Source organism: Marmota marmota, unplaced genomic scaffold (genome assembly GCF_001458135.2).
Source record: "Marmota marmota marmota unplaced genomic scaffold, marMar, whole genome shotgun sequence".
NCBI classification, from domain to species: Eukaryota; Metazoa; Chordata; class Mammalia; order Rodentia; family Sciuridae; genus Marmota; species Marmota marmota.
Window position 1 is genome coordinate 2590557 of NW_025999930.1, and position 9311 is coordinate 2599867.

Genomic DNA, 9311 nt, shown 5'->3' on the forward strand with positions numbered 1-9311 from the left:
AAGTCTCCAACAGCAGCTGGCCCAGGGCCCTCCTCCTGACCCATGGCCTGAGGCCTCCCTGCAGCCTCCTACAACCACTCCCCCAGCCCAAGAGCCTCACCTGCCTACAGCCAATGTCTGACACAGGGCCCAACCTTTTGCCTCCACCTGCCTTTGTCGACCACTCGCTCTGGAGGCAGGAAAGGGTTAGAATCCCCCTTTTCAAGTCTACCCTGGCCAGGCCCGTTCTCCTAGAGGTTCTGATTCCGGTTGTCTGGAAAGGGCCCAAGAACGGGAATTTTCCATGCTCCCGATTTTCTGTGCAGCCAGGGCTGCGCCTCTGGTCTCCTCTGCAGCTCATGGACGTGGGTCTGAGGTGAGAGGCCCTCAGGCTGTGACTAGCATCAGTTTTCTAACCTGGGCGGTGCTGGGACCCGAGGCTGTCTTGAGGGTCCCGTGCAATGACCACATGTTCACAGCTGAACTCAGTGCCTGTCTTTCCTCTAGGAAGCCTTCAGTAAATGCTTAATAATCAAAATCTCCTATTTAGGACACTAGTCATTTTTTTCAGGTGTGAATAATATCCCTCCATTCATCTGAACAGTGTTAGGACTAATTTGAGGTCAGGCTGTTTGACCTTCCTAGAGACAGGGAGTTCCTGGACGTGAGCTGTTCTTTGTCACAGTTGGCCACCTCTGACGGCCACAGGAGTGGAGCAGCTCCCTCCCTCTTTAAAACAGAGGGTGGACCTCAGTTAGGGCCACTCACTGGAATCCTCTTGGACAGGTTAAAAGCAAACAAGACACAAAATTAGTGAAGCAAAGGCTTCTCGAGGGCTGGAATAAGGAGCTCATCAAATCCTCTGGCTCAAAACAATAACAGACCTGAACAAAACTGTCAGAAAAACAACTCTTTGAGAAATCTGCCAATAGCCAAGAAGAGATTGAGAAGAATTTCTTTAAGAAAAACTACTGAACCTCCCGGGAAAAGGTCTGTACCAGAGCAGGGCACGGGAGGAGACCTCCCTGCTGAGGGCACGCCATTCACAGTCACGGGCTGCACGATGACATTCTGGGCAGTGAGGGACTGTGCCACATGGACCCACGGGATTATAATGAAGCTGAAAAATTCCCACCCCCTGGTGATGTTTCGGCCACGTAACGTCACAGTACAGCACTTAGATACCTGTAGTGGTGTGTAGTCCACTGCCAGTCATATAAAAACATGGTGCACACCAATTCACAACAGCCAGACTGCGGAGCCAGCCCAGGGGTCCATCAGCAGCTGAACGGATGGAGAAAATGTGGTATATATACACACTGGGGTTTTATTCAGCCCACAAGACGAATAAAATCATGTCATGTGCAGGAAAATGGCTGGAACTAGAGACGACTATGTTAAGTGAAATAAGTCATACTTAGAATTTGAAGGGTCGTATGTTTTCTCTCATATGTGGAAGCCAGAGGAAAATAAAGGAAAAGAAGGATGAGGAGGACCTCATGAACGTTAAAGGGAGATTATTCGAGGAAAGGGACCAAGGGGTGGAAGGGGGGAGGGAGGAGGGAAGTGCTGGGGAGTGATATTGGCCAAATTATATTGTTAAACTGTGCACACGTACAAATATGTAACAACAAATCCCATCATTAGGTGCAGCTGTAATGCACCAATACAAATGTGAATAAATATGGTATATGCAATTAATATAGAACACTTGCTAATGATAATAAGCAGCTAGGCTACCAGTTTATGTATTTACTATTATATACTTGTGTGTGGGGGGGTGAGTGTGTGTGTGTGTATGTGTGTGTGTGTGTGGTGTGGTACTGGGGATTCTGCCCAGGGAATTACACCTGCTAAATAAATCTTCAACCACTGAGTTACATCCCCACCACTTTTGATTTTATTTTGAGACAATCTTGCTGAGTAGCCCAGGCTGGACTTGAATTTGCAATCCTCCTGCCTCAGCCTCCTGAATAGCTGAGATGACAGGCATGTGCCACTGGGCCAGGCTTCTAATACAGACTTTTACCATTATTCTGAGTGAAGTCCTACTCATTAAGAGAAGTTCACCGTCAAACAGTGTGCTGTGTTATATGGCCAACAGCTCACACATCTCATGTTTACTAGCATCACTCGATGACATCAAGGACAGTGGAGTGATTGGCCTATACCACCCAGGAAGTGGTCGATGTAAGCAATCTCCACAGTGTCCATACAGAAACAGAATCTCTAACAATGCAGCCCTGAGCACTCATCCCTGTGATCAAGCAAAGCGTGACTATATCTCAAGTGGTGCTCAGAAAAGCCAGAGAGTTTATTTGGCACAGCAGAAATCTTGGTTGCACATAAACACACAAGAGCAACGGGTCAGCTAGACCGAGACTGCAGCTCTGGTGGGGGCAAGCAACAGGAAAGCTGAGTAGGAGGAGAGGTGACAAGGGTGAGATCCAGGGCATGAGCCAGGCATAGTGGACCTGGTGAGCTCAGACCTATCCCTGGCAGTCTGGAAGACTGTGAGCAGGGACAGGGTGCAGGCACACAGAGGCTGTGCACAAGAGCAGGACACCAGAAAGCATCCACTGCCCGCCTATCCTTGGCTCAGTAAGAGGCCATGTGAACGCACAAAAGGCACAGGAGAAGGCGTGGCAAAAATCAAATCAAAGCAGACTCCGTGAACTTCAACCGCACAGACCCGTCTGCAGACCGTGGACGACGTGGCTCCAGACCTGAGCAGGATCAGTAACCCAGCACCGGCTGACCACTGCGCTCTGCAGACGGAAGGGCGACCCTCTGGAATCAGACCTAAAAATAAAACAAGAAAAAGAAGAAAAAAATGGACAACTGAGCAGAGACATCAGCAGAAACACGCCACCGAAGAGCGGAGTCCAGGCTGGTCACTAAGCTAACCCCACCTCTCCTGGGGCCACTGCCCCATGTCCCTCCCTCAGCCAGCATCCCAGCCAGGGCTGACCCGGCCCAAACAAGTGCCCTGCAGGGCAAGGAGGGCAGAGTCAGGCCACGCCCTGCAGCTCTTTTCCTTTCCCCTCCCCACTACACCAAGAGGGGCCTGATGTCGCCTTCCCCTCCCAGCGCCTCCTTCCCTACAAAGCTCTCCTTTCAGACGCAGGAAATCTGATGTTCGGTTCCCTGTTTCCTGAGATTCCCCCTTAAGTGCAGCCATAGCCGATTCTGTGGCATGTGCTGGACTTGGAACAAACTGTTTTTCCTACTGAAGGGCAGGGAGGAGCCCTCCCGGATTCCTTGGTCTCTGGGGCCAATAACAGACCTCTGCTAACTGGGTGCAGGCGCATCACAGCCCCATACCAGTACACAGATATGAATGTGTATGTGCCTCTGATTTGGAAACCTATGTTGTTAGAGTCTGTAAACAAGTCAAAATAACACCTGGCATTTTGCCAGGGGAATGTTAGAGTTCGTAAACAAGTCTGGATGGTGCCTGGCAAAATGCCAGAGGGAGTGGTTTGAGAAGTAAAAAAAGTGAGCCATTAAGGGTGGAGATTCCTGATTGGTTGACTGATGTATCTAGTTTATGTTAATTAGATAAGCTGTGTGGAATGTATAAATACCTCTGTTGTCCTGCAATAAACGGCTCCTACTCCTGCTGTATCAACGTTCACAAGTTGTTCGTCACCCCCCGGTTATTTTGCTGCAGCCGGACTGCGGCACTATGTGTCATCATTATCACCCGTTTTCAGAAGCCATATGTCACCATCGCTTCCCTGACGCTGCCCCAGGTGCCATCTGTTTGCAAGACTGCTTCCACAACTCCCTCCAGGTCGGCAACGAATGAACGCACCCTGAGGGTCAAGAAGTCCAGGAACATGGGACGTTGGTTCCGGCAGGTTTGAGACTCCTACTTCCTGGTTCGTATCCCATAATGAGCAAAAACGCCAGCCAGCTGCCCTTGCCCTCTTAAAGGACTTCACCTTTCTCTTTGGAACCCTAGTCTACCTTGCTTTGTCCTTAGAACTCAGGGATTTCACCAGGATATTTTTAGGTGAGTTCATCTTATTTTTTGTTGTTTTTTTTTTTTCACCAACAGTGGTTTGGCCTTTCTTAGGTTGGGGACATTTCCTAATAGAGGCTGAACCATTACTTTCTCTCCATCTGTTCCTTTCTCGCTTTCTGACTCCCCTCCTATTCACATACAATCTTAAAGGTCAACTCATGGTTTCCTTTCTGTGACTCAATCTTGTCATCCAGAATAGCTCCTTGGTCCTCATCTGTAACCATGCTCTTTCTTGGTGTATGGACTGATTTGAGGTTTCAGAAATCCTGCTTTTGTAAATCCCAGCCTTTTTTCTACAATTACAGCCCCCTTGAGAGTTCTGATGATTATTATTATTTTTGCACATTTTTCTTTCAGGCTACAGTTGCTAGCTGCCTGTTCCCTGCACAGGTAACTAATTTCACATTTCTTTCTTTTTTTAAATTTTCTTATAGTAAGGATTGAACCCAGGGGTGCTTAAACCATGAAGCCACATCCCCAACCCTTTTTATTTTATATTTTGAGACAGGGTCTCATTAAATTGCTCAGGGTCTTGCTAAATTGATGCGGCTGGCCTAGAACCTGTGATCCTCAGCCTCCCGAGCTGCTGGGATTACAGTGTGTGCCACCGTGCCCCGAAGCTTCGCAATTTCTATGTCAGGATTGAAATCAGGGTCAGTAGTGAGTTGGAAAGGAATGGTTGGGATTTGTATTTCAGCTGCATTATAGCAATGTGCATACAGCTCTCCCTGGCCTGGGGAACTAATGAGATAAGCGAGGGGTGGTCGAAAGTCAGGACAGTTTTCAGCACAGTCATTAAATGGGGTCCCACAAGCTTCCTCTCTCAAGCTACTGGGCCCATCTGAATGGGCTATTCTTTCTTTGGTAGTTCATTCCACTATGCCTACTGTTATGGTTTGGATTTGAGGTGTCCCCCAAAAGATCAAGAACATTCAAAAGAGAAATGAGACCCTTGACCCAATCCGTGAATTCATCCTCTGGTGGGGATTGACTAGATTGACTAGAGTAGGTGGGTTTTGGGGGGGCCTTTCCAGGACATATTTTGTATCTGGTGAGTAGGGTCTCTCTGCTACCTGACCATCATGTGAGGTGCTTCCCACCACCACACTCTTCTTCCATCACATTCATCCTCACCTGGAATGGAGCCAGCTGTCTATGGATGGAGACCTCTGAAATCATGGGCCTCAAATAAGTTTTTCCTTTTCCAAAATTGTTCGGGTCAGTCTTTGAGTCACGGCAGCAGAAAAGCTAACTAAAACACCTACAAACATGGAGCTATTTGTGCCTCAGCGTGTGGAAAAAGTGCAGCCACAGCCGATTCTATGGCATTTGCTGGACTTAGAACAAATTGTTTTTCCTACTGAAGGGCAGGGAAGAGCCCTCCTGGATTCCTTGGTCTCCGGGGCCAATAACAGGCCTCTGCTAATTGGGTGCAGGCACATCACAGCCCCATACATTCAATACACAGATATGAATGTGTATACACTACCTACTGTTCTTGCAAATGCAGCCAGAAGTGTTCTTGATGCTTTTGCTCAATAATGTGCTTTCATAGCAAATGCTGTTGTAGAAATAAATAGTATACAACCCAAAACCAGGTTCATCCATGTTTTATACTGGAGAAATAATAAGGGAACTTCCACATACACTTTTCAAAATCTCTATCTTGCAGTGAGAAATTAATAATAAAGGATGTTCAGTAATAGGAATCATGGGGTTCGTGGGAATTATGTAATATCCTTGTAACTTTCCTGTAAAGGTCAAATGCTTCTAAAATAAAATATTTATCAAATAAAAAAGAACATGAAATAAAAACTTCAAAAAAATCTACCTTGGGCTGCTGCCCAGCGTGGCCCAGGTTTGGGGGTGAGCTGATATTAATCCCATCGCTCAGCCAACACAGGGAACGGGCAGCCTTTGTCCCCCGGGTGCCACTTCAAGCCACATTCAAGTTTTTACACTCGGATGGAAACTGATGATACAATTTAGAAGATCCAAAGTTTCAAAATTTGCCATCAAAATTGCTTTGGGTCAATTAAAATAAGACTCATCCTGCCGTCAGAGCCACTTCCTCCAAATGCATGTGAGTCTGGGGGTCCTTTTGGCAGATTGGGGTCCCTGTAGGTTCTGAGGCCAGCAGTTCTGAGACGGCACTGAAGCGCTCCAGGCCACCCCTGCTCCTCGGGGAACTGCGGTGAGTGTGGGGGGTGGAGGAAGTTGGTACAAAAAACGGGATCACTGTTTCTGAAACCCCTTGCCAGGGGGCCTCCCAGGCAACCCGCAGCCTCGCAGTTTGTAGTGGGGAGCCCCCTGGTGGGAGGCACGGGTTAGAGCCCGTAGAGCCACGGAAGGTAGGGCGGGTCCTAGTAATCTCAGGAGGTCCCCAAGTTAACCCGGTGGTCTTGGACTTTTGGACTACTGATTCATGCAGGAGTTGGCAAACTTTTTCTGTAAAGTCTTCACCAAATTCTGCCTAATGTCTAAATGAATGGCCATGCTGTATTTGAAAAAGAACTTATTTACAAACACAGGCAATGTTAGAAGGAAAGCCAGGCATTCAAAGACTTGTACACAAATTTTCATTCACAATAGCCAAAGATAGAAACAACTCAAGTGTCCCTCAACTGACAGATAGATAAAAGGTCATTACATACACACCTTGAAATATTATGCAGCCATAAAAAAGGAGTGAAGTTCTAATACATGTTACAACATAGATGAAACTTAAAAAGCATTTTGCTAAATGAATAAATCCAGAAACAAAAGGGCACCTATTTTATGATTCCATTTATAAGAAATAGTCAGATTCCATTTATAAGAAATATCCAGATGGCAGATTCGTAATTGCCAGGGACTAAGGGGAGAGAGGAAATGGGATTAACTGCTTAATGAGCATGAGGTTCCTTTAGGGACAATAGAATTAGATAGCAGTGATGATCACTCAAAATTGTGACTACAGGAGCTAGGGATGTGGCTCAAGTGGTAGCGCGCTCGCCTGGCATGCGTGCGCCTGGGTTCGATCCTCAGCACCACATACAAAGAAAGATGTGTATGCTGAAAACTGAAAAATAAATATTGAAATTCTGTCTCCTCTCTCTCTCTCTCTCTCTCTCTTTAAAAAAAAGATTGTGACTACATCGAATGCCACTGAAACATATACTTCATTGGATAAAATGGTGAACTTTATGTTTATGAGTATTTTACGATGATAAAATTAAGTGCATAATTAATTTTTTAGAAAAGGGCAGTGGGCTAGATTTGTCCTGAACTCTGTAGCTGCTGACCCCTGATCTGCAGTGTGTGACCAGGGTTATTTCTGTGCCTCAGAAAGTTGGATAAGAATTTTTTTTAGAAAAGTTAATACTCATAAAAAGTGTAAAGTCGTGCATAGAAGGTACTACATATCCCATGGATGTTAGGTGGTGCTGCTATTGTTGATAAACCGTCTTGGAGCCCTTTAAGGATTTGAGCAAAGCTATAAAACTTCTTTTCTGGAACAAAAAAAAAAATCACACATGCACCCTATGAAAGTTCCCCCAAGGTCATAGGCCAGGCAGGGCAGAGCCCCTAGACTCCTCTGTCACCCCGGTGCCTCCCACTGCCACCATCAACAGAGAGCAGAGGCTAAGTGTTAGAGTCTGTAAACAAGTCAAAATAACACCTGGCATTTTGCCAGGGGAATGTTAGAGTTCGTAAACAAGTCTGGATGGTGCCTGGCAAAATGCCAGAGGGAGTGGTTTGAGAAGTAACAAAAGTGAGCCATTAAGTGTGGAGATTCCTGATTGGTTGACTGATGTATCTAGTTTATGCTAATTAGATAAGCTGTGTGGAATGTATAAATACTGCTCCTGTCCTGCAATAAACGGCTCCTACTCCTGCTGTATCAACGTACACAAGTTGTTCGTCACCCCCCCCCCCCCTTATTTTGCTTGGAACGAACTGCGGCAGCTAAGAATGAAAGTAAGTCCCCTGAGACTCGACCTGGGAGGATGACTGTCAGGAGAAACTGGAGGAACTAGAAGAAATGGTGCGGGGCCCTCAGGAGAGGGCGGAGGCTCCCAGAGCCAGCTCAGCCCAGCCAAGAGGTCACCCCCATCCTCTGCCCACTCACGGTCACCAGCTGTACCCAGGCCCCAGCAGACCAGGCTGCAGGACTGACACCCTGGGCCTTGGGTGTCACTGGCGTGCCATTGACATTGGAAGCAGCAGGGAACAGGGAGATGTTATCCAGAGGGGGTTCCCTCGGTCACCCAGACTGTGTGACTGCTTTCTTGTCTTCCGTAGTCTTGATGCTCTAGCATTTGGGTCCCTGTCCCTGGAGACAGCAAAGGACTCCCTGTAAGCCCTGCTTCAGTATGCAAACCACCCAGCCCTGGCCCACGTCCACACCAGCTCTTTCGTCAAGTTCACACACCCCTCCCCTAAATCTGCCCAGGGCAGGTACCAGACAGCTAGAGACACCCCCATAGCCCAGAGACCTCCAAATTGGTCCAACTAACCAATCCTAAACTCATGCAACACAAACTCCTTCCCCGTTCATTTTTTTTCACATGAAAAATCCCAACATAGGTCATGCTGTCTCTTTGATCTATTATGTTGTCGTTATTAAGTTTTCTATATATTTATATTTTTTCTTTTTTTTTTTTTTTTTTTACTGGGGAATTGAACCCAGGGGCACTTAACAACTGAGTCACAAACCCAGCCCTTTTTTATTTTTTATTCTGAGACAGGGTCTCGCTAAGTTGCTTAGGGCCTTGCTAAATTGCTGAGGCTGGCCTTGAACTCATGATCCTCCTGTCTCAGCCTCCCGAGCTGCTGGGATTACAGGTGTGTACCACCACACCCATCAGTTTCAGTACATTTTCTTAAGCAGAAAGACATATAGATATAGAAACAGGCGGATGAATAGAGATATATGATCCATAGATGGGTAGATAGATATAACTTACCACTATGGTTTAAATATATTCCTTGGAAACATTTTTAATTGAATTTTTCTCATTAAATTGTTTTTTATACATAGGTGGTACACTGCAAAAAGTTTTCAGAACTAACTCTTCTTTCTTCTTATGGAAAAAAAAATACTCATCTGTAAATTTGGCTCTGCTGTTACATCAGGCATCTAGATTATAGTAAATGGGATAATTAAAATACCTTCACAGATTCAACATTAAATATTACCACTTCAGCAAGATAAAATCTGAACATCAATATTAGACGAGGCTGTCATGTGTAATATAAGTTATAAATTTATAACCCGTTGAACCAAGTAATGGGTTTGCAATTAGTAGCCTCGTCAAAG